Below are 26,634 nucleotides of genomic sequence, written 5' to 3'. Positions count from 1 at the left end.
CTTGACTGCACAGCACCTAGAATAGGGACACGTTTTAGAGAACATTCACTCATCCTGCACATGGGAAAACAAGGACTTCAGAGATAAAAATAGAAGTCACTCAAGTTCTTGGCTATTGGCAGAGTAAAGGCTCAGACTGTGATCTTGTAATTCTGAGCCCATTGTTCTTTCCCCACACTGTGCACTTGTTAATTCAGTGTGTGTGTGTGTGTGTGTGTGTGTGTGTGTTGAAGGGAGTAATTCTCAATTTATGGTTTCCTTCTTTTGCTCAGAAATCTTCTTAGGAAAGTGATTGGCATGTCATCTAATCAGAACCAGGCTATTTAAAAAATATTTTATTTATTGATTTAGAGAGAAGAGAGAGAGAGAGAGAAAGGCAGGGAGAAGGAGGAATGGGAAGCACCAACTCGTAGTTGCTCCTCATACGTGCCTTGAACCCAGGCAAGCCAGGGGTCTCAAACCGGCAGCCTCAGCATTCCAGGGCAATGCCTTATCCACTGCACCCCTATAGGTCAGGCAGAATCAGGCTTTTCTTATCCATTTATTTTTTCTGGTACTTATCCTACAAATACTTAAGGAATGCTAACATGTACCAGAGACTCTGCTGAGAGCTAAGGATACAGTGGTAAACAGTCATGGGACCATCTTCAGAGCTAACAGTCTAGTAGTAAAGATGGTCACTTGACAAACTGTTTCACAAAGAATGAGTTCTAATTGGGCTGAGTGCTGAGAAGGAGAGGTACACAGTGCTCTGAGACTTGGGAGCAAGGAGACCAGCACTATTTCAGTGGTTGAGTGTGTCAGAAGAAGCACTTAGATTTGTAAAATCTAATGTGGTTTGATTTCAAGGTCACCTAGAAGACTCTCTTGAACCTCAAAATTCTTCTTCGATCTGTTCATTTATGTTAGAATTTAAAGATTCAACATGCCAGTTCTATATTTGCTAATGCACATTTAAATTTTTAAAAAATCTATTAAAATTAAAAATTTTATTTGTAGACTCCCTCATATGACCTTATTTGCCACCATTGTTTCCATCTACCACACTTTGCATACTAATGTTCTGGGTGTTGATGGGTTTTTTGTCATTCTGATTGGATGAAACGGAGCATCCCAACTTAGAACAGAGGTATGTCATCCTTACAGCAGCAGAGAAGGGAAAGGCAATGATGCAAGCTAGGGGAAATAAATAGGAAAGATGTGTGTGCTTGAGTAAATAAAAGTGCTGCAACCTGAGGTAAGGGGGAGGCTGGGGTAATGGCGGCCTTAGGTGGAGAGAAATAGGCTGGTGCTCAGGAAATCTGGATTCACACTACATGTAGCTTCATCCTCTTAGCAGAGTAAAAAATAAATTCCCTCTTGTGTTCTATTTATTTCATTCATTAATAATTTGGATACAAATGATATACCATGGAATGACAGGGGGCACCCTGAGTAAACTTCAGCTCTTCCCTGACAGGTAGAATATGAGCATTGTTGTTACCTTGAAGTTTTAAATTGCTTTTATCTTTGTTCGAGATAGAGATTTCAATTTCTCTCTGGGGCAAATCATTCCTTTGTTATGTTTTACATGTTTGTAAAGGTACTGCTTAAAATTATGAGGTAGTTTTTTTTACACTGCGATGATTAGTATTTTGTCTAGAAAGACAAATGGCTATTTATGGTTACGCCAGTGTGTCTTGGAGACTCTACTGGCTTTTATTTTCTTGGTAGAGGAAGGAAATGGGGTTAGAAATAATTTTTTTATATGTGTAAATTTCAGATTTAGAATGATTTATGCCTGTGTACTATTTTTTTGTGTGGAAAATTCCATTTTTCTATTAGTAGTCATTGGCTAAAAACGTGGAACTACTGAGACTCAAAGGTTAATTTTCTGTTTACCAATGGAAGAAAGACTAAAAAAAAATGGGACTTAGCCTGACACCTTTAAAACTTAATGTCTGTATTAGTGTATTAGGGCTACTGTATCAAAGTCCTTCAGACTGGGTGTCTTAAACAACAGAAACTGATTTTCTCACTGTTATAAAGTTTGCAAGTTTGACTGGAAAGCCACATGCAAAAGAATGAAACTCGACTACAGCTTGTCCCCTTGTACTAAAATTAATTCAGAATGGATCAAAGACCTAAATATAAGACCTGAAACAATAAAGTATATAGAAGAAGACATAGGTACTAAACTTATGGACCTGGGTTTTAAAGAGCGTTTTATGAATTTGACTCCAAAGGCAAGAGAAGTGAAGGCAAAGATAAATAAATGGGACTACATTAGACTAAGAAGTTTTTGCTCAGCAAGAGAAACTGACAACAAAATAACCAGAGAGCCAACTAAATGGAAAATGATATTTTCAAACAACAGCTCAGGTAAGGGCCTAATATCCAAAATATACAAAGAACTCATAAAGCTCAACAACAAACAAACAAACAATCCAATAAAAAAATGGGAAGAGGACATGAACAGACACTTCTCCCAGGAAGAAATACAAATGGCCAACAGATATATGAAAAGATGCTCATCTTCATTAGCTATTAGAGAAATGCAAATCAAAACGGCAATGAGATACCACCTCACACCTGTTAGATTAGCTATTATCAACAAGAGAGGTAATAGCAAATGTTGGAGAGGCTGTGGAGAAAAAGGAACCCTCATACACTGTTGGTGGGAATGTAAAGTAGTACAATCATTATAGAAGAAAGTATGGTGGTTCCTCAAAAAACTGAAAATAGAACTATCTTATGACCCAGCAATCCCCAAAACTCAGAAACATTGATACGTAAAGACACATGTAGCCCCATGTTCATTGCAGCATTGTTCACAGTGGCCAAGACATGGAAACAACCAAAAACCCCTTCAATAAAAGACTGGATAAAGAAGATGTGGCACATATACACTATGGAATACTACTCAGCCATAAAAAATGATGACATCAGATCATTTACAATAAAATGGTGGGATCTTAATAACATTATACAAAGTGAAATAACTAAATCAGAAAAAACCAAGAACTGCATGATTCCATACGTAGGTGGGACATAAAAACGAGACTAAGAGACATGGACAAGAGTGTGGTGGTTATGGGGGCAGGGGGGGAGGGAAGGAGGGAGAAAGGAAGGGGGAGGGGGAGGGGCACAAAGAAAACTGGATAGAAGGTGACGGAGGACAATCTGACTTCGGGTGATGCGTATGCAACATAATTGAATGACAAGATAACCTGGACATGTTTTCTTTGAATATATGTACCCTGATTTATTGATGTCACCCCATTAAAATTAATAAAAATTTATTAAAAAAAAATAAAGTTTTCAAGTTTGAGACTGAGATTTGGCAGGGTTAGTTCCTTCTGAAGGTCTTGAGGAAAGAACGTGTTTCAGGTCTCTCTCCTTGGCATGTAGGTGGCTGTCTTCTTTCTGTCTTAAGTCATCTTCCCACTGTGTATGTGTGTATGTATCCAAATTTCCCCTTCTTGTAAGGACGCCAGTCATATTAGATTAGGACACACACTAATGATGGCAATTTTACTTAGTTACTGCTGCAAAGATTTGATCTCCAAAAAAGGCCACATTCTGAGGTACTGGGGCATTAGGACTTCAACATATAAGTAATTTTTAACATATGGATGACACAATTCAGCCCATAACAGTGTCCTACACATTGTTCAGATATGATAACCTAAAATTTACTGGTGTTTCAGGGCATATTATTTTATAATTATTCTGTTGGAGTTATAGTTAACAGTATGGTCAGGGTTTCTCATGTAGTAAGTCTCACTCTTCTGGAAGAGACAAATCCAGAGATAAAAAAGAAAAGTGAGAAGTCAGGCCAACAGTTGAAATGAGGGAAAGTGTGGTTTCTCTCTGGGCTTCAGGGAAGGTGGACCAGTACTTTGGATTGTAGGGACACATGGAGCACATAGTGGTGGAAATGAGGTTGAGTCGGTATTGGGGGCAGGTTGGGAGTTAGGCAGGTGGAGACACCATGGAGTGTAATTGTGAGGCCCATGGGCTCTTAGAGTATCATATTTAGTACCATGAATACATTACTAGGTATCATGTTGTTTCCTTCTTTTATACCTAAACTATCAGTACTAACAATTCAATCTGTGTCTCAGTCATGCTGTAGAGCAGGGGTCTCAAACTCAACTCAGCATGTGGGCCGCAGAGCAAGATCACAGCCGTTCGGCAGGCCGCACTAGGTCTACAAAAGGCAACTGTTATGCTACACTTTTCTCACTGCAGTTGAAAACAAAAAATAATCAGTACAACAAGCACAATCGTACATGCAGTTTACTCAGTGTCACAAAATGACCAGAAACTGTAGTTCACATCACAACTGCTGTTAACTAAGCTAATATCTAGCTAGGATGCTAGAGAAATGAAAAATACAAGTAGGCCCCTAGGCTTACTTAATTTTATCCAAAATATTTTGAACTTCATGGATTAGTCTGCGGGCCGCACAAAATTGTTTGGTGGGCCGCATGCGGCCCGCGGGCCGCGAGTTTGAGACCCCTGCTGTAGAGAATCAAGAGAGAATTCTCTATCAGACTAAGACTTGTGGCAACACAGCTTTCTAATCCTCCAATGTGGTCCTGGAGCTACAGTAGATCATGTCCAGGGGCTGTAGCCTGGAGGCCTGATGAAAAACTAGAATGAAGAGAACATGGCAGACTCAAGTAATGGGTGTGTGTGTGCATCTTGAGCTACCATATGGCAGGTGGACGTATTAAGCCATTATAATTTGGTATTAATATAAATGTAACCTGATTTTATCAACATTAGCAGTGAGGCTTTGGTATAATGTTCACAGACACAGAACAACCTTTCTGAAGTCAGATGTGTTATTTAAAAATCCTTTATTGGCTGTTCACTATGAAGGTAACAAAACATTTGGGTAAAATGTGAGCTTTATAACTAGACTTCTGCAAGTGCTAAAACCAGTTGAGTTAGTAGTGTCTTACTTTTGAACCCTTTAATATAAATAAGGATCAAACTTTATTACGTACCAACTGTTCTAGTTATGTCTCTTGTCCTTTTCTGGTCCAGGAACCTATGCTAGAACATTTGCATCTAATTGTCATGTCTCATCAGTTCCTCAGTAGTTTCCTCTCTCCTATGTCCTTAAAATTTTAAAGAATATAAAATTTTCATTTTATAGAATGATCCTTAATTTGGGTCTGCCTTATGTGTCCTTGTGACCAGACTCTAGTGAAGGATGGAATTTAGAAACCACCATTCAGGGGTCCCCAAACTTTTTACACAGGGGGCCAGTTTACTGTCCCTCAGACCGTTGGAGGGCTGGACTATAAAAAAAAACAACTATGAACAAATCCCTATGCACACTGCACATATCTTATTTTAAAGTAAAAAAAATCAAAACGGGAACAAATACAATATTTAAAATAAAGAACAAGTAAGGTTAAATCAACAAACTGACCAGTATTTCAATGGGAACTATGGGCCTGCTTTTGGCTTTGTGGCGCTGCCATATACAGTACTCCAGGATGCATCCGCATCCTGTGCTCCTCTCACTGACCACCAATGAAAGAAGTTCCCCTTGCAGAAGTGTGGTGGGGGCTGGATAAATGGCCTCAGGGGGCCGTATGCGGCCCACGGGCTGTAGTTTGGGGACCCCTGATCTAGATATTCAATGTGATCATTGCTACCCATGTGCTCCTATATCTAGACTCTCTCAGAGGATAGAGTTAGGAAATGTATGTACATTTATATTTATGTATGTATATATATAGCTCTATATCAACAACTATTCCCATATTTATCTAAATACATATTTTTGAAAGCCCACAAGTTCATACTAAGGCTTAACACCTCAGTCTAATATTTCAAGTTTCTCTACTGCCTCTCATTTTCCATTCTTATAGAATACCTCAACATTGAGAAACATGCCTCCTGTTATTTACTTATTTGCCTGAGCAATTAACCCATCTGTCCATCTTCTAAGCTCCAGTTATCTGCCCCCCATGTCACACCCTTTCACCACCTTGCTTCTTCAGATACCAGCATCTCTGTTCCAGCTTACTAAGCCAATAATTGTAGGGAAGGCAAATGAGTAAGATGGAAGTTGAGAAGGGAAATAAAGATGGAATGGAAAGGAAAATTTCTTTACTTTTAAAGTCAGTTTAAGATGACTTTTCTGTTACTTGTAGCTTTACTTATGCTAAATGATGCTACCCACAATACATTATCACACTGATCTGTTTACAAATATGTCTATCTCAATTGATTATGAGCTGTGAGAAAGACCCATCTCTACATCCCTGTATCTCCAGTAGTTTCAACAATGCTTGTCACATTATAGGTGCTTGGCAACTGCATACTGTGTCACTGACACAAAACAATTATGATGTAATTGTCCATCATGAGCTAGTAGAAATAATTAATACAGTCAGATGATCTCTATAAAAGATATGTGTGGAAAGTGCTATAGGCTTATAAGAAAAATGAACAACTCTAAATAAAACTTTGCCAATATAAACAGAAATCAGAGGTGTCTTCAGTTAATAAATATCTTTTAAATATATTTGATTAATTTGTGTAGAAATTAACTGAGAATTAAAAAGCTGGCTGAATAATTGTATGTTCTGACTGAGTATATTAGAATTATAAACTGAACTACTGGTTGAATAAAACCCCTGAACACTGCAAGTGGTCAAATGGCACCTTCTCAGTGGTAAAAGCTATTTTCATAGCACTTATCTGAAAACCTCAAAAGAGTTTAGTGTTTTCTAGTAGGAAGAATCATGACTTGGTGTCATTTTAACAACACCAAAAACAACGATAAACTTTCATCTCCATGGTCTAAGTTTTTCTTGATTTCATTTTTCCAGAAAATGACAGTGAAACTTCTCTTAGAAAGCATTCTCTGGGAATTCCAGGATCAGGCAATCTATAGAAGGCAGGGTTAGAGAAAAAAGTCTAAGGTCACACAGTATATGTGGGTAGCAGAGCCAGAACAAGCTTGCTCAATTCCAAGGTTTTCCTAGGAGACAGCACTGAAAAAGAAGCCTGAAAGGACAACTTTTACATTTCTGTACTGTTTTTGGAGAGTCTGGGAGCATATCTGGTTCACTTAACTCACATTTATGCTTCTCTAACAACAGCCTCACATCATATGGTTATACTATATAGTCAGCAAGTAAATCAGTTTACTTGAATCACTCCTGTCTTTGTAACTAAAACAGTATGATAGGTGGCACTGATCAGGGCTAGCAGCAAACGTGGAAAGGCTCACTCTAAATAAAATATAAACCAATGAAGATCTGCTGTGTAAGTGACCCAATGCTTAGTAAATTGTATTTGCAGTTGGCCAAATGGAAAGTGATATATGTTGGGCACAAGAATAATAAATACAAGGAACAGTCAATTGAACCAAACTAAAGTGGTACAGGGCTTGAAAGACGACTTAGAATTATGTCTTCCAAACATGGCTTAAAAAAAGGACTCAATTAAAAAGTAAATTGGAAAACTATAAAGTAGCTGACACAAATACAAGGTTAAGTTTATGGAAGTTATAAATGCTAAATAGTTTCCCTCTACGATTCTAATTTCTGCCCACTCTCTGATTCTTCTTGCGCCTTACATTTCTTTTTATGAGTATTATTACTCAACAGGGGAACAATCAGTTACATCAGAGCCATTCATTGTAAGGTTTGTGTCAATAATTTTTATTGAAATAGGACTAAAACGAGGAGTTTGTGTCCACAAGCATGCATAAATAGGAAAGAAAAGCAAATTATTATGCTATCAGGGTACCAGAAGGAGCCTTTGAACTGAGCGGGGGGGGGGGGGGGGAAGAACTCTCCCTGTGGAGAAAATAGAATGTGCTTCATTTCAATATCTATTAAAGTTATGGCAGATCCAGAGCAGCCATGGCTTTGAACAGTCTCTGTGAACAGCGCTTTGTGTTGGGGCCATGGTTCTGATCTCCAGGCCCTGAGGCGAGCAATTCAGTAACTAGCACAAATAGTCAGGCTAAAGGGATATAGAGTATAGTAAGGGGTAGGCACCAGGCTACTCTAGCCACGGTGATAAGAAATCTGCCAGGAGATTTTTATTTTAAATATAGATTTGTATACCCTTTAGGAATCTGAATCTCCTTGGGTATGGTGAAGAGGCAGATACTGTATAAACTCTTTTAAGGGTCAGGGCTTGGAAATAACAAACATATAACTAATCCCAGGGTTGGTGCCATGTAATGTTCAGCCTTGGGGGACATAGACACTGGGAGGGGAATGAAGTGGGAGATGAAAATCTCTCAGTTGGCATGCTCAAATAAATCCCATGCCACTAGAATGGAAGCTCTTCTAGACAGGTGAGCGTCTTCAGTTTTTTGGATCTCCAGGTATCCAGTGCCTGGTACACACTGGCATCTGGTGAGTGGATCTTTTTATCTTGGTTTGATCACCTCTAAAAATACAAGTAGGTAAATTAGTGGCAATCATAAATTTGTTAAGCTAATTAGAACCTATTTCAAATATCCAGCAAAAAGGTTGGAATTACTAGGCAATAAGAATAATATTGAGTAACTGATAATAATAGAGGCTAGAAAGATAATGATTGTCCATGAGCACAAGGGAGTAGCAAGGTAGAAGGCACAGATTCCATGTTGCTCCAGAGTGCTACACTGTTATCCTGTCCCCTGCCCTGCTATTCCCCAGTCTGGCTGTAGAGAGGAGATTTGGTCTTAATGTGAAGGCTAGGGGTCTGTTGGGCAAATAAGTTTTTAAATTGTGATTTTTATGTTTGCTCACTTTTATTACTAAAAATGGCTGCTGCCCAGGTGAATGCTGCTGCCAGGTTATGCTAATGTGTACTGGAGGAGGGGTTTTCAAACCAAAAAGTTTTAAGAAGAAGAAGAAGGAGGAAGAAGAGAAGGCCATTTTTTTGGAGAGTGAGGGCAAAGGGAATGCAAAGTGCTGGAGAAGCAGCCAAAATAGAAGGAGAGGAAGGGAGCCATGTTTTGCAGAGTTCATGTAGAGAGAAGGAGATGGAGAACCAGAGGGGACTGAGGCTGGTAGGGGACCTTTGATTCTAGGAAAAACTGGAAAAGATTCTCCTGGTTGTGGAACTGGAGAATGTGTGAGTGGGTTTTGGTGCCCTCTGTGTGTTTTTACTCACCAGCCAGTTGTGAGGCTAGAATAAAGGAATGGCCCACCAGTTTTTGGCTCGCTGTTTCTCTACTGTCTGTCTGAAATCAGTGAGAACCTTCATGTGCCTGGCTGTGATGACTGTGACTACTGGCCATACAGGATCACAGAAGGAAGACACAGAAATCCAATTAGAAGAGTTTTTGTTTTTTTCTTATTTATTCATTTTTTTAGAAAGGAGAGAGAGGAGGGAGAGAGAAGGGGGGGAGGAGCAGGAAGCATCAAGGGGTGGGGGAGGGAGGACGCAGGAGGGAGGGAGGGAGAGAGTTAGGGGGAGGGGGAGGGGCACAGAGAAAACTAGACAGAGGATGACGGAGGACAATCTGACTCTGGGTGAGGGGTATGCAACATAATTTAATGACAAAATAACCTAGACATGTTTTCTTTGAATATATGTACCCTGAATTATTAATGTCATCCCATTAACATCAATAAAAATTTATTTAAAAAAAAAAAAAAGAGTTTTTGGCCCTGGCTGGGTAGCCTAGTTGGTTACAGTGTCATCGTGCTAGACCAAGGCTAAGGGTTTGATCCCCTGTCAGGGAACATATAAAAATAAAGCAATAAATGCATAGATAAGTAGAGCAACATATCAATGTTTCTCTCTCTCTCTTTCTCCCTTTCTTTATGTTCAAAATCAATAAATTAAAAAAGAGAGCCCTTTTAGTGAACTGTCAAGTTGGCAAGTTGTGCTCTTTTGTAAGACTTTTGATCTTATTTAGGTCATATGTAAATTAGCCAGCGCCAGTATGTTGATCTCAATAGAGATAATTGTTTACATAAAAATTAATGCCAACCCCAACAGGCTAATTCACTTGGAGCAAAATGCGTTTACAGTTAATTTCTTTTTCTGTCTGCACATTCCTTTGTTTATTACCAGGCGTTTTTCTGTTATCATCTTTGTTCCTCTGCTTCCCACCTTTTATACTTAAAGTCCACTTGTTCTTACTAACAGCTTTGACTTGTTTTTCTTTTTAATTCTAATATTAAAAATCAAGCTAATGCTAACATTTTTATGGCTAATTTATTTCAACAAACATAACACATAAAAATACAACAGCAGTCAAAAATTAAAGACCACAGATTAGAAATCGCTGATCTAAAAGCGAAACCATGCAACCTGGCCAGCCCTCAGGTATGCAGAGAATCGATTAGCCCCGAATAAGAACCCACCAAAATGAATGCATATGTGTAAATTTAATTAGTTGCTAAATTTTAAAAAGTCAGTACCTTCACATAAAACCAATCTCTATATCCAACTTCTTTAGAAACTGGGAGATTTACAGGGTTCAACTGTGGCCATCTCATTTACAAACACCAGGATGTGCTTCCATCCATTCTCAGTGTTGGCCTATTTCATTCATTTACATTTCCTGCCTGGTTCCAGTAACCTTTAAGTTTGCTGCCCCCAACTAGGATACTCTGGGAAACCCTGGGCAATTTCTTGGGTGGAAGGAATACATCCTTCAGTCCTAAGGGGACCTTGGGTAGCACATTACAATGCCTGCTACACCCTACTCCTTTGGTTCACTTGCTTCTTCTCTGGCTGCTCGATTTTTGCAGACATTTTGCAGGTTTTTTTTGCTTCTTCCCAACTCTAAATATACAAATTATTTTACTCAGTCTTAGATTTCTCTTATATGCTCTCTCAATATTTCCTCTTCTTTATGTCAGTATTTGCTGGGTTATGATATTCATTCTTTTGATGGAATCAAAGTTGATTTTAGATGCTTGTTATACTAGAATATATCTATCAGGTTAAATAGGAGATTTAACAGATAGTCTTGCTTGGGAAGAGATTAAAATGGGGATTTCACTGTGCATTTTAGTTGATTTTTAGAAGTGCTACACAGATATGGCAAATGTCGTGACTCAGATTAAAACTACTGTCCTAGGCAATTTTGTCCTTTTCTTGGCTTAAACAATTGATGTGCAGACTGTTCCATTTATATCTTTAACTTAAACCTCTCCTTGGAGTTCAAGCTCTTATAGCTGACTGCCTAATTGACAGCCCTTCTTAGATATCTCACAACCTTCTTAAATGTATTATGTTCAAAACTGAACTCCTGGACTCTCTTACCCTAAACTCCCCCCTGTCTAGTTTTCTTCCATCATGCATGCAGAAGCTAATGTAATTTTTTAAAATTATTTTTATTTATTTATTCATTTTAGTGGAGAGAGAGAGAGAGAGAGAGAGAGAAGGGAGGGAGGGAAGAGCAGGAAGCTTCAACTCCCATATGTGCTTTGACCAAGCAATCCCAGGGTTTTGAACTGGCGACCTCAGCATTCCAGGTGGATGCTTTATCCACTGCGCCACCACAAGTCAGGCGCCAATGTAATTTTTTTACAACCATAAATTTGATAATGTATTATTTTTGTGTCTAGTTTCATTCTGTACTGCTCTCTTCCTTGCCCACTGGTCTCTAATGAAATAATGAAATTGGCTTTTTTTTTTTCTTTCTTTCTGTTCTTGGGACGCTTGCAGCTCTTTTTGAACTCAGGACCTTTGCTCATGTTGTCTCTTCCTCTGAAAATACTGTCTGGCTCTTTGGAAGATACTTCAAGTCCCACTGTGAATGCTGCCTTTTTCTGCCATCCTTGCCTGAGCGGGCTACCTATCATTGCTCAGCTCCCCCAGCCCCTGATTATTTAGCACTGCCCTTCACTTATCTGATTTCTAGTGCTTGCCTTAATTTTTCATAGATTTATTTATTTGATTACATATTTATTGACTGTGCTTCACGAGAGTTCTCCATTGTATACCCAGCACTTGTAACCAGCAGAGTAGATTCTCAAAAAAAAACTGTCAGTGAATAAGTAAATGGCATGAATATATTTATTAAAATACTTTTTAACACTTCATAATTGAGGTCTTGCAATTTACTTGTGAGGAGGAATAAAATTTGTGTCCCTTGTGTGGCCTTGGAAGCAGTCTCTTTCTTCTTTCTGGTGGCTTTGCTATGAGCTCTCAGAATGCATGTGCTGGCTGAACAGAAGAACAGCAATATTTCTGGCTGATAAAGACAGTGTTGATTTTCAAGATTTCCTGGCTGAGCTCAGGTTTCCTTAATTTGCTGCCTTCACTGATAAGACTCTTTCCCAGAACACATATAGCTCACATCCTTGCACAGTCAGTCGGTGTTCCCTATCCCCTCCTCCTTCATAGAAATCAGTGACGTGGTACCAGGTTAGAGACTCACTCTTGGAGCCCAGCCCAGCCTAAGCATGGCTCTCATTGGGATAATGAGCACTTACAGGAATCAGATGGACTCTTCTCACTCTGCTTATGTGCCCTTGCACTTAGCACAGCAAGTGGTTAGGTGTATTACAGGAAATTGATATCTGTCATGCCATTACTAATGGGTCATTTTCCATTATATTTTTTGATTTATTGCTACTGATATATAGACAAGCTCTTGATTTTCTATGTTTTTTCATACTTGGCTATCTTCCTAAACTCTTATTAGTTTAAATAGCTTTTCATTTTACTTGCTTGGGATTTCTGGTTAAAAATATAAATCATATGATCTGCAAGTAATGACTTTTTGTCACCTTTCTCCAGTGGTTATCTATCTTATTTTTTATTGTCATATTGCAATCTCTACAACTTACAGCAAAATGTCAGACAATACTATCAATAATAAGCATCATTATTTTATTTCTGATTTGAATGGAACTCTGGTGTTTATCATTAAATAGGGTGTTGATTGATGTCATTTAGTCTTTACTTCATCAAACATGTCTTCCTATTTTTCTACTTTACAAAAAATTGTTTCTTATGGATTATTTTCAAGTGTTAGAAAGGCTGCCAAATTTTGGGCTCAACCTGCTACATTGCAACTTCTTTCTTTTGGTTTCATTTTATAGATAAATGTGTTTTTTGTTCATGTTTCTTGTATTTGAAACTTATAACTCAGATTAGCTTCTCTCTTTTAAAGACTCCTCAAGGTGTACCCCGTGCACTTGACTTTCAGACCTTTCACCATATGAATTATTCTCTGGACTTTCTCTGGTGGCCAATACCTTTTAAACTTTAACATAAGATCAACTCTGGATGTCTATTATTTTCCTTCCTGGAAAGAATATATGAATTTATCTCCAGGTATCTAAATTATTTTTTAACTCACAGAAATACAATGAGGAACCCCTTAAGAATATAGGGTCAACTTGAGGACATTATTGACCTTTGTTCTGAGGGTTTCACACTTGGGGACAAGGTAGGGGTCCCCATGCTTTCCAGGTACCATGAAATCCAGGAAGAGTTCTGTCTCTCAAAAGAAATTCTATAATTTTACAGTAATGAAAACATGTTATTCCTGACAGAGCATAAGCACTAGTATGTGAAGTCTATAAAAGAAGTTGCTATAAGGGATTTTGAATGTTTATTGCCTCAAAATCATGAAGCAAAATGTCAGCTCCAAACCGGACATGGGAAAAACATGACCGGCCCATAGGCATCAGTAGCAGAGCTATTAAGCAACCCTGGGAGAAAGTTCTTACCTGTAAACCTTGTGAATTACTCTATGTTTTGACAATCATAATTTAATAATTTCTGTTATAAGTTTATTGCCATGCCAACAAAATTTCTTTTTAGTTGGAATAACTAGCCAACTTTCAGAGCCTTGTTTATTTCACAACAACTGGAAGAGGTAGGAAAGGAATGTAAACTTCCTATATATGTCTTCACATCTCTCTTCTAAATCCTGGAGACATGTCTTCACTGTCTTCTGGGTGTTTCTCATTGAATATTTCTATAACTACCTTAATCTCAAATTTTGTTTTCCCCCAAGTTAAGTTTGCTTCCCCATTTCCGCTTCCTGTTTGTTTGTGGCAGAGACTGCTTCTCATTTCCCAGGATCTTCTGTATCTTTCTACCATAGTAATAGCATCTCTAACTACTAACTGGACAAATGGCCATGCAAAATAATATCAACTACTTTTTGATCCCCTCTTGATTATTCTTTCAAATGATATGTGACTGGGTCCTGTGACAACTTCTGTGAGTCCTCTTTAAGTGACTGCCATTGGTATCTCTTCTTCATCCATTTTTTCCTTCTTGATCACTGGAATGAAGACATGATGGCTGAAGCTGATGCAGCAACTTGAATCATGAGGTAACATTGAGAAGGGAATTCTTTCATAAGATCAACAAGATAAAAGAAGCGTTAGTCCCTAACACCAAGGAGCATTTTACTAAGTCCTATATTTGTCTAGCTCTAGACTACCACTTGAGAGAAAAATAAACTTCTATGTTGCTAATCTCTCCTGGTTTTGGATTTCTGTTACTTGTATCTTCCCCCTAAGCCTAACTGACATATGGTGCTTCACCACCATTGTTCTTGTGGTATGGCATAGGAATCTCATAGTCATCCTGTTACCTAATTGCTCACTGAAGCCCAGAAATTCTAATTCAGAGATGTCTCCTGAATCTGGCCACACCCCTCTTTATCATTAACATTATTATTTTGATCATTGTCTTTTATCAAGATAATTGCACCATCCTTTTTTTTTATTTTTAACTTTTTAATTGAATTTATTGGTGTGGCATTGATTACTAAAATTATGTTTCAAGTGTACAGCAGAGTGAGTGGCCCCTTGCTCAATTCTATAAAACTTCATCTGTATATTATATTTTATTTGCAAACCCAAGTCAAGTCTCCTTCTAGTACCATTTAACACCCCTATACACTTTTCTAACATCCCCATCCCCCTTTCTCTCTGGTAGTCACCATACTGTTGTCTATGTCTATAAGGGTTTATTTTTTTCCTGCTTAATTCCTTCACTTTTTTCACCCAACCCAGAACCACCATCCACTCTGATAGTTGTCAATCTGTTTTCTGGGTCTGTTCCTATTGTTTGTCAGTATATTTTGTTCACTAGATTCCACATATAAGTGAAATTACATGCTACTTGTTTTTCTCTGACTGGCTTATCTCACTTGGCATAATTCTCTTCAGGTCCATCCATGCTGTTGCAAAAGGTAAGATTTTCTTCTTTTTATGGCCAAGAAGTATTCCATTGTGTAAATGTATCTTTTTGTGTGTGAGACAGAGACAGAGAAAGAGACAGATAGAGGAATAGATAGGGACAGACAGACAGGAACAGAGAGAGATGAGAAGCATTAATTCTTCATTGCAGCTCCTTAGTTGTTCATTGATTGTTTTTTCATATGTGCCTTGATCGGGGGCTACAGCAGAGCAAGTGACCCCTTGCTCAAGCCAGAGACCTTGGGCTCAAGCTGGTGAGCCTTGCTCAAACCAGATGAGCCCGCACTCAAGCTGACGACCTTGGGGTTTCAAACCTGGGTCCTCTGCATCCCAGTCCGACACTCTATCCACTATACTACCACTTGGTCAGGCTAAATGTATCTTAAAAAAATTTTTTTTAAAAGAGAGAAACAGAGACAGGAAAAGAAAGAGATGAGAAGGATCAACTGGTAGTTGTGGCACTTCAGTTGTTCACTGATTGCTTTCTCATATGTGCCTTGCTCAGGGGCTCCAGCCAAGCCAGTGACCCCGTGCTCAAGTGACCTTGGAGTTTTGAGCCTGGGTCCTCAGTGTCCCAGGTCAATGCTCCACCACCCAGTCCGACACTCTATCCACTGTACCACCACCTGGTCAGGCTATATATCACAGATTTTTTTTATCCACTCATCTACTGATGGACACTTGGGCTGCTTCCAAATCTTGGCTATTGTGAATAACGTTGCATTGAACATAATGGTGCATATATTCTTTCAAATTAGTGTTTCAGGTTTCTTCAGATATACTCGCAGAAATGGAATTTCTGTGTCATAAGGCAGTTCCATTTTTCATTTTTTGAGATAACTTTGAACTGCTTTTTACAGGAGCTGTACCAATATGCATTCCCACCAATAGTGGATGAGGCTTCCCTTTTCTCCACATTCTGGCTGACATTTGTTTGTTGACTTATTTATGATAGCCATTTTGATGAGTGTGAGGTGATATCTCATTCTTGTTTAAATTTGCATTTCTCTACTGATTAGTGACATTGAGCATCTTTTTATATGTCTATTGGCCATTTACATGTCCTCTTTGGAGAAGTGTCTATTCAGGTCTTTTGCCCATTTTTAAAAATTGGGTTGTTTCTTGTTTTTTGTTTGTTTGCTTTGGTGTTGAGTTGTATAATTTTTTTGTAAATTTTGTAAATTAATCCTTTATCAAATGTATGATTGGCAAATATGTTCTATCATTTAATGGGTTGTCTTTTCATTTTGTTGCTTATTTTCTGTGTAAAAACCTTTTAGCTTTAGTCCCATTTAGTTATTCTTCCTTTTTTTTTCTTTGTTCAAAGACATATATCAGAAAAAAATATTGCTACAAGAAATGTCTGAGATCTTACTGTCTGTTTTCTTCTAGGATTTTTATGGTTTTGAGTGTATTATTTAAGTTTTTAATTAATTTTAATTTTATTCTTATGTATGGTATAAGAAAGTGGTCTCATTTTATTCTTTTGTATCTGTCCAATTTTCCCAACTCCATTTATTGAACAGACTATCCTTACCCCTGTTTTATGTTCTTGCCCATTTGTCAAATATTAATTGACCACAGACGTCAGTTTACTTCTGTTCATTGATATATGTCTGTTTTTATACTAGTACCATGCTGTTGCATTACTATAGCCTTGTAGTATATTTTGATATCAGGGAGTGCGATACCTATAAATTTGCTCTTTCTCAAGATTACTGAGGCTATTTGGGGTCTTTTGTGATTCCATATATAAGGTTTTGTATTGAATATTTTGGTTGTTTGAAGTACACCATTGGTATTTTGATAGGAGTTGCATTACATATATAGATATCTTTGTGTATTAGTCACATTAAAATGATCTTAATTCTTCCTGTTCATGAGCAAGATGTATGTTTCCTTTATTTGTATCTTCTTCAATTTTTTTTCCAGTGCCTTATACTTTTTTAATACAGGTATTTTAGCACCCTGGATATACTTATTCTTAGATATTCATTTTATTTATTTATTTCATCTATAAATATTTGTTTTTTAATATCCAAGTTTTTTAAATTGAGCTTATTTGAGTGATATTAGTTAATAAAATTATAGGTTTCCAAAATATATAAAAAATTATATATTTTTTTCTGTGACATTATAAATGAAATTGTTTTCTAGGTTTTATATTGTGATAGTTCATTATTAGTGTATATAAATGCAACAGATTTTTGAATATTAATTTTGTTTTCTGGTAGTTGACTAACTTTATCAGTTTTAGTAGTTCTATGGTAGAATTTTTAGGGTTGTCTATTTATGGTATCATGTTATCTGCAAATAATGTCAGTTTTACTTTTTCCTTTACAATTTGGATGTCTTTTATTTCTTCTGTTTTTTGTCTGATTGCTATAGCTAGGACTCCCAGTACCATGTTGAATAAGAATGGTGAAAGAGACATCCCTGTTTCCTTCCTTATAATAAGGGAAATACTTTTAGTTTCCTTTCACTGTGTATGATATTATCTGGGGTTTGTCATATATGGCCTTTCTTATGTTGAGATGTATTTTCTCTATTCCCAACTTGGCTGAGTTTCTATCATGAAGAGGTGCTAGATTTCTGTGTCTATTGATATGATCATATGATTTTAATCCTTCATTTTGTTTCTGTGCTATGTCACATGAGTTGATTTGAATATATTGGACCCATGTTGCTTCCCAGGAATAAATCCCACTTGATAATTGTGTATAATCTTATTAAAGTATTGCTTGACTTGGTTTGCTAATATTTTGTTGAAGATTCTTGCAACTATGTTTGTTGGGATTATTGACCTAAATTTTTCTTTCTTTGTAGTGTCTTTTTGTGATTTAAGAATTAAGATAATACTGGCCTTGTAAGATAAGTTAGGGAGTATGTTTACCTCTTGATTTTTTTGGAATAGTTTGAAAAGGGTAAGCATTAGTTATTCTTTCAGTGTTTAGTAAAATTCATCTCTGAAGCCATGGGTTTAGGACTTTATTCCTGGCAGTTTTTTTTTTATGACTGCTTCAATTTTATTAGTTGTAATTGGTCTTTTGGAATTTCTGTTTCTTCTTTATTCATTTTTTTATTGTATGTTTCTTAGAATTTATTCATTTCTTAACAATTGTCCAATTTTTGGCATACAGTTTGTTGTAGTATTTTCTTATAATCCTTTGTATTTCTGTGGTATCAGTTGTTCTTTCTCCTCTTTCATTTTTGATTTCATTTATTTGGATCCTCTCTCTCTTTTTTTTTTAAGAGTCTAGTTCAAGGTTTATCCATCCTATTTATCTTTTCAAAGGACCAGTCTTGGTTTCATAGATTTTTTGTATTGTTTTCTTTTTAACTCTATATCTGTTATTCTGCTCTGATCTTTATTGGGTTTTTTTCTACTAAGTTTGTGCTCTTTTTATGTTCTTGTTCAAGGTTCTTTAAGTGTAAGGTTAGATTGTTTATTTGAGATTTTTTTGTTTCTTGCGATAAGCTTGTAATGCTCTGAATTTAACTCACAGGAGTGCCTCCTCTGTGTCCCAAAGATTTTGAGAAGTTGTGTTCTCATTTTCATTTATCTCAAGTTACCTTTTGGTTTCTTTCTTGATGTCATTGTTAATACATTCATTGTTTAGTAATGTGTTATTTACCCTACATGTGTTTGTGTGCCTTTCAGTTTTTTATTCTGTATTCATGTCTGCTTTCCTACCACTGTGTTTGGAGAAGATCCTTGATATAATTTTAGTCTTCTTAAATTTCTTGAGACTTATGTTATGTCCTAAAGGTGTTCTATCCTAGAAAATGTCCCATATGCTTGAAAAGAATGTATATTCTGGATGCTTTGGGGTGAAATGCTCTAAAAATATCAATTAAATCAATGTTGTCCAGTGTGTTAATTAAGGCCAACGTTTCTAGGCTAATTTTTCTTTTGTCTAGAAGATCTATTTATTGATGTCAGTGGTGTGTTCAGATCCCCTGCTATGAGTGTATTATTGTTGATGTCTCTCAGTTATATCCACAGAGATTTGCTTTGTATATTTAGGAGGTCTTGTGATGGGTGTATGAATGTCTACAAGGCTTATATCCTCTTTTTACATTGATACATTTAGCATTATGTAATGTCGTTTTTTGTCTAATATTGCCTTTGTTTTAAAGTCCATTTTGTCTGGTATAAGAATTACTCCACCAGCTATTCTGTTTGTTTGTTCCCATTTGTGTGAAATAATTTTTTATTTCTTTCTTTTTATTTATTTATTTATTTATTTATTTATTTATTTATTTATTTTGTATTTTTCTGAAGCTGGAAATGGGGAGAGACAGTCAGACAGACTCCCGCATGCGCCCGACGAGGATCCACCCGGCACGCCCACCAGGGGGTGACGCTCTGCCCACCAGGGGGCGATGCTCTGCCCCTCCGGGGCGTCACTCTGTTGCCACCAGAGCCACTCTAGCACCTGGGGCAGTGGCCAAGGAGCCATCCCCAGCACCCGGGCCATCTTTGCTCCAATGGAGCCTCGGCTGTGGGAGGGGAAGAGAGAGACAGAGAGGAAGGAGAGGGGGAGGGGTGGAGAAGCAGATGGGCGCTTCTCCTGTGTGCCCTGGCCAGGAATCGAACCCGGGACTTCTGCACGCCAGGCCGATGCTCTACCACTGAGCCAACTGGCCAGGGCCTAATTTTTTATTTCTTTACTTTCAGTCTAGTGTGTGTCTTTCATTCTGAGGTGGGTCTCTTGTAGATTGCGTACTATGGGTCTTGCTTTCTTATTCATTAAGTTTTACACTGTCTTTTGATTGGAGCCTTTAATCCATTTTCATTTAAAGTAATTATTTCTAGGCATATAGTTATTGCCATTTTATTCTTTATAATTATTATCCTCTTTATTTTTTTATTTCTTCATAAAGAAATTTCTTTAAAATCTCTTCTAATACTGTTTTGGTGGTAATTAAGTCATTTATTGTCTTCCTATCTTAGAATATCTTTATTTCTTCTTGCATTTTAAATTATAGTCATGCTGGGTAGAGTAATTTTGGTTGTAAATCCTTGCTTTTCATCACTTTGAATAGTTTATGCCAATCTCTTCTGGCCTGAACAGCTCTTGTTCAGAACTGAGAAGACAGCCTTATGGGAGCTCTTTGTATGTAACTGTCTCTCTCTTGCTGCTGTTAACAGTCTCTGTTTATTTAACTGCTGGCATTTTAATTATGATGTGTCTGGTGTGGACCTCTGTGGGTTTATCTTCTTGAGGCCTTTCTTTGCTTCCTGAAATTTTGGTGCCTAATTCCATCACCAAAGTAGGCAAGTTTTTAGTTATTATTTTATTTTAAAAGGTTCTCAATGCCTCGCTCTCTTTCTTGTCCTAATTGTTGGTATCCCTATGATTTGGATGTTGTTAGACTTCATGCTGTCCCTGAGGTCCCTTAAACTATACTGATCTTTCTAAATTCTGGGTTTTTTTTTTAGCTACTCTGATGGGGCATTTCTGCTACCTTGTCTTCCAAATCAATGATTTGATCCTCTGCTTCACCTGACTGATGTTGATTCCTCATAGAATATTCTTCAAATCTGACATTGTATTCTCTATTCATGACAGGTTCATTCAAATGGTTTGCCTTCATGTCACTGAGTTCTTTCACTGGGAATTTCTACTTTTCTTTCATTTAGGGTATGTTTCTTTGTCTTTTCATTTTGGCTGCCTCTTTATACAGTGGTACCTTGAGATACAAGTTTAATTCGTTCTGTAACTGAGCTTGTAAGTCAGTCAACTTGTATATCAAACAAATTTCTCCCATTTAAAATAACTGAGATAGATTTAATCCATTCCATCCCTGTGAAACATCCCTCAACCATCCTAAATTATGAAAAAGACAGGGTTTTAATTAAGAAACACACATGTATACTTTACCAATGCATAAAAAATATATAAAATAAAAGAAAAAAGTGTTATTTAGTACTGTATTCTTACCTTGGAGACAGACAAGTGCAGCTAACGGAGGTGAATGGCAGAGGAGGAGGGAGAGAGGAAGGGATGTAGGCACTGTAGACACGTCAACTGAAACTGCACTTTCTTAACTCTAAATGTAAACTAAAACTGCATTTCTTTCCTTTAAGCAAAATTAAAACTGCATTTTCTTTACTTAAAATGAAACCACAAAAACTTAATTGTAAAACAATGCACTTTCTTAACTTTAAAATTAACTTAAGCTTAACATTACATATTTTTCATTTAATCACCACTTGTTTTTGCCTTTTTGGCTGTACTTGCGGCACTTTCACTTGCAGGATTTTGAATAAAAATCTATCCAAAGAAGTTTGCTTTTGCCTGCCTTTTAAAATGTTACAGAAATGTGACAAACAAGTGGCATTAAAAAGTGCTGAAGCACAACCAGTTGAAACTTTTTCTGGGTATTTCTTTTCAATGAAACTTGAATGCTTCTCCCACATTACCAGCATGTCTTTAATTTCACTTGTAGAAATCACTTCCTCCAACTCTACCTCCTCCTCACTACTAATCTCTTGCAGAAGCTCTGTATGTTGCATCATCTGTAGCTCCTTCAACTCCTCAGTTGAGAGTTCCTCCTCATGTTTCTCAATGAGCTCATTTACAACACTCTCATCTACCTCCAGACCCATCGACTTTCCGAGGGACACAATCTCCTCCAACACTTCTACCTCAGTCTTGGTCTTTGGTTCGAATCCTTCAAAGTCCCTATCTCCAACAACATCAGGCCATAACTTTTTCCATGCTGAGTTCAAGGTTCTTCTTGTAACCTCTTGCCATGCCAAGTCAATAATGCGTAAACATATCATGATGTTGTAGTGATCTTTCCAAAACTCTCAAAAGGTTAGAATTGTATTCTCAGTCACCTCAAAGCAGTGGCAAAACAAGTGCTTTGTGCATAATAGGTTGCAAGATTGAAGTTGTGTTGGTGGGAGGTAGAAGACTTTCACAAACTTGAACTCATCGAGAATGTCATCTTCAAGACCAGGTGGGTGGGATGGAGCATTATCATGGATTAGTAATGCTTTCATCAGGAGTTTATTTTCTTGAAGATATTTCTTCACTGCAGGGCCAAAGAAGAGATTTACCCATTCAATGCCCTAGCATTGGCACACCACATAAATGCAGTTTTTCTTTAAGAATCTTGTGAGTCTTAAAGGCTTGAGGATTTTCAGAATGATACACTAGCAGTGGCTTTACTTTACAGTCACCACTAGAATTTGCACACAATGCAAGGGTCAGCAGGTCCTTCATGGGTTTATGGCCTGGCAGCTTCTTCTCCTCTGCAGTGATGAAAGTCTTCTGGGGAATTTTTTTCCAAAACAATCCTGTTTTGTCATAGTTGAACACTTGTTGGGGGGTGTAGCCTTCCTTTGCAATAAGCACGGTAAAACGTGCAATGTACTCCTCAGCTGCCTTAATGTCAGCACTTGCAGCTTTACCATGCCTCACCACCGAGTGGATGTCAGATCTCTTCTTGAAATTTTCAAACCAGCTGTGACTTGCCTTAAACGTATCTTCTGCTGCCTCTTTTGAGGTTGATGGTTCTTTCTTCTTCAAGTCGCTGTAAATAATATGTACCTTTTCGCATATTACAGTCTCTATCACTGTATCTCCTGCCAGCTCTTTCTCTTTCACCCACACCAGCAGAAGCTTCTCTATTTCTTCATGGATATTTGTCCTTAATTGGGACAGAATTGTAATTCCTTTCTCTGGATTTGCACTTTTGATGGCATCCTTTTGTATAAGGATGGTACAAATTGTAGATGTATTGCAGTCGTACAACCTTGCCAGTTCAATCACTCATACACCAAGCTCATTTTTTTTTATTATTATTTCTTGCTTCTATCGACATCATTCTCTTCTTCTTCTCACCACTGTCTTTTACACTCACTTTCTTTGGTCCCATGATAGCACACAAAAAAAAGTTAGTAAAGAATGCAAAAATGATGCAAGAATAAGTACAGCACATGAGATTCAACTTGATTCTGTGGGTAACATGTGAGAAAGAACAAGATGCTGGTGTAGTGCTGCCTATAATGGACCTGTGTGCCAATGCACCAACTAGCGGCAGCTTCCCGAATCACGACTCGTATCTTGGAATTTTGCTCAGATCTCAAACAAAAATACAGACCGAGTTGCAGCTCATATCTTAAAAAATTTGTATGTTGGTCTGCTTGTATCTCAAGGTACCACTGTATTTGTTTCTATGGATTATGTAGATCTGATATGTCTCAGATTGTTGGTGTCATGGCCTTATGTAGTAAGTGTCATGAAGGGCTCAGTAGCACTGGTCACCTGAGCTAGTTGCTCCAGAAAGTCCATTGTGTTATTTATATGAGCTCTTTTTTTGCAGTTGATTGTTAATTGATATTGACCCATTCGTGTGTGGGTTTGACTCTCAGGGTAACTGCCAATGGGACTAATGCCAACTAAAGTATTAAGGTGTTGGGTTGAAACTGATGCCACAATACCTGCCACCAGGTATGTTGGTTCTTTGAGACAGGTTGATATTAAAGGCTGCCTGTGTCCAGACCTAGGCTACCTCTTTGGAGCTACAGAGCAATCTACAGTTTGTGGCTGCCTCTGCTGAGCCTGTGTGCATTTGTGCACCAAGGCCAGCTTCCACCAGTACCAAGTTTGGGGACAGGTAAGCAAAAGGCCTAAGCACCTTAGATTAGCCTACGTCTGCCAACAGCATGTTCTTTTTCTGGGAATTTCTCCTGGTCTTTGATTTGTAACATGTTACTTTGTCTTTCCATTTTGGCTGCCTCTGTTTATTTGTTTCTGTGTATTAGGAGGAACTGCTATGCATATCTGTCTTGCTGTAGTGGCCTATGTAGTTGGTATTCTGTGGGGCTTAGGGTGTAGTCTCCCTGATCACCTGAGCTAGGGGCTTCAGAAGGCCCCTTGTGTGGTTTATGTGAGCCCTTTTTTGTAGTCTAGTGTTAATTGCTGTTGGCCTGCCATGGGTAGGGTGACTCTCAGGCTGGCTGACTATGAGGATGCCAACTACAGTATGCATGCTGCTGTATACAGACCAATACCATGAAGCAGAACTTGCCCCACCAGGTCTGATGCCCGACAATGGGATGTGCCACTTGCAGAACTAACTGGTCATGCCCTGATATAATCTGAAGCCTACCATTGTGTGTGTTGGTCCTAAGGCCTTTGGAGCAGGTCAGTGCCAAAGGCTGCTGTGTCCAGCCCTAGCTACCTCTTTGTAGTTAGAGAGTGATCCACAGTTTGTGACTGTCTTTGCTGGGCCTGGGTGTATTTGGGAAAGGCCAAGCTGTATACTAAGGCCCACTTCTACAAGTACCAAGTCTTGTGGTATTTGTAGATACAACATTGTGCACACAAAGATACATTGTGTGCAGACTCCCATCTCTCCGTGGCAGACTGAATCCCTGCTGCTTTTCACAGGCAGCTGTTGTGTGAGCTTCTCTTCCCGACTCTGGTGGTCCAGGCTGGGGCAGATAAGCAAAAGGCCCAACCATCCTGAGATTAGTTTACACCTGCCAACTTCTCATTTAGCTAGGTCACTGAAAGAGCCTCTGACACTATGGAAATTACTTGTAGTAGAGTCTTTGTGAGTCACTCGGTAGGGGTGAGTGCTGGTTACTAGTGGTATTCACAGATTCAAATTTGGCAGCAGTGCAGAGTCTAAGGCCACTCAGCCAAAGTCTCAGGGTACACCAAGGCCAGCCACCACATGCATGGGACCTGCAGAACTTTGTGGTTGAGTGGGGTCTCAGGGATTCGTCAGGATGAGAGCATCAGAGCTCATCAGGCTAAGACAGAGCAAGATTTGGGCATGTGTGGGAAGTCCTCAGCACATGAATGGTGGCACCTGTCTGGCTTGCAAAGGAATAATGGCATTTATATTAGAGCCACACAACTCAGTCTCCACCTGTGTATCTCTGCCACCTCCTGAATCAGCCTGGACCTCCTCAAGAGCTCTTCAAGTAAGTCTTTACTGCCAGCCCAGGCTGGCCATAGGCAGCAGACTCATCTGTAGGGTTCAAGCTTGGCAGGGAGGGACCACAAGGAGGCAAGACTGGGGAGCTTAGTGCATTGCCCCAGTCTGGTATCACACAGAAGGGAATGCTTGAGCCAGGTAAGAGTGTGGGTAGTGAGGAAAATGGACTCAGCACAAGGGCCTTGATGGCTGTGCTTCCAGCCCTACCTGCTAAAGCCCACAGAACCCGCTCTCTCCCTGCATGACACTAGTCCTCTCTGAGCTGCCCTTCTCTCTGCTGGAAACCAGGGTGAGTGGCCACAAAAGATACATTGTGTGCAGACTCCCATCTCTCCGTGGCAGACTGAATCCCTGCTGCTTTTCACAGGCAGCTGTTGTGTGAGCTTCTCTTCCCGACTCTGGTGGTCCAGGCTGGGGAACCCCAGTGAGTGAGAGTTTGAGACTCCTTACTGAGTCCTCAGGTGGGATTTTTGCAGCTAAGATATCCCCATGGATTCTCAACCACCCCATTAGTGTGTGGGCCCAGCCATTTCAAGTCTCTGCCCTTCCTACCAGTCTCGATGTGGCTTTTTCTATAGATCCTTGGTTAGGAATATTCTGTGCAGCTAACCTTCATTTAGTTATTCAGGTTGATTGGTCTATAATTGAGTTTGTCATTTCTGTTTGTTCCTGGGAAGAGGTGAGTATAACTTCTACCCACTCTTCTATCATCTTGGATTTTCTGAAGCATACTCTTGACAGTTCACTGTGCTTCCAGGTTTGTCTCATTTATTTCATCTTCAATTCTTTCTAATAAATTTACACCATCATAGTATTTTTTGCATCAATTTGTTATATTTAAGATACAATGGAAGCTTCTGAGAATGTCATTGTAGGCTTTTGACATATTTCCCAAACTTACTGCTCTAGCATCTTTTCCTGGCTGTACTTCTTCCATTCCAATACCTCTGAATGTCTTCTCCATTTTACAGTCTCAGTGACTTTTTTTTATATCTGCCTGGCCATGCACAAGGCACTTCCAACTACTATTTTCAACTTTTCTCTCTAGAAAATATTTTATTATCACTCAAATTTTAGCTCATATGTTGTATTAATAATAGGTAACATTTTCTTTTTGAGTTCTTACTAGATTCTGAGCACTGTGCAATAAACTTGACATGTCTCATTTCTTTTGCATGACCACCCTAAGAGATGAGCTTTTTGTTTTCATATCTATTCTAAAGATTAAACAAAGAAAGATTAAATACTTTGCATTTGGTCACATAGGGTGGGTCATATAGAGGTTAGAACCAGTTTATTCATACCTGAACTGTCTGACTCTAGAATGCATGGGCTGAACCATGATAGATATAGTATTTTGCCTCCTTCTTAATGTATTTTCTTCAGTTGCCCATAATAACCTTCTCTCTGAAGCTTTTCCTTGTATATTCAGTCAGGATTTAATAATTCTAGCCCACTTCAGTGATTCTACAGTACTTGTTGTTGCCTGATAAATGGTCTGTTTATTATCTCTTTGTCTACA

At 38.4% G+C, this 26,634-nt stretch overlaps 1 pseudogene; it reads right to left on the bottom strand.

The window, feature by feature from the left end:
- The window catches only part of LOC136391423 (eukaryotic translation initiation factor 3 subunit I-like), a 47,107-nt pseudogene extending 25,345 nt beyond the window's left edge, over positions 1-21,762 (bottom strand).
- Between the last annotated feature and the right edge of the window lie 4,872 nt (positions 21,763-26,634).

The sequence above is a fragment of the Saccopteryx leptura genome, chromosome 2 (genome assembly GCF_036850995.1).
Source record: "Saccopteryx leptura isolate mSacLep1 chromosome 2, mSacLep1_pri_phased_curated, whole genome shotgun sequence".
Classification (NCBI taxonomy): domain Eukaryota; kingdom Metazoa; phylum Chordata; class Mammalia; order Chiroptera; family Emballonuridae; genus Saccopteryx; species Saccopteryx leptura.
Note: the sequence above shows the minus strand (reverse complement) of the source record. Positions and strands in the feature narration are given on the sequence as shown.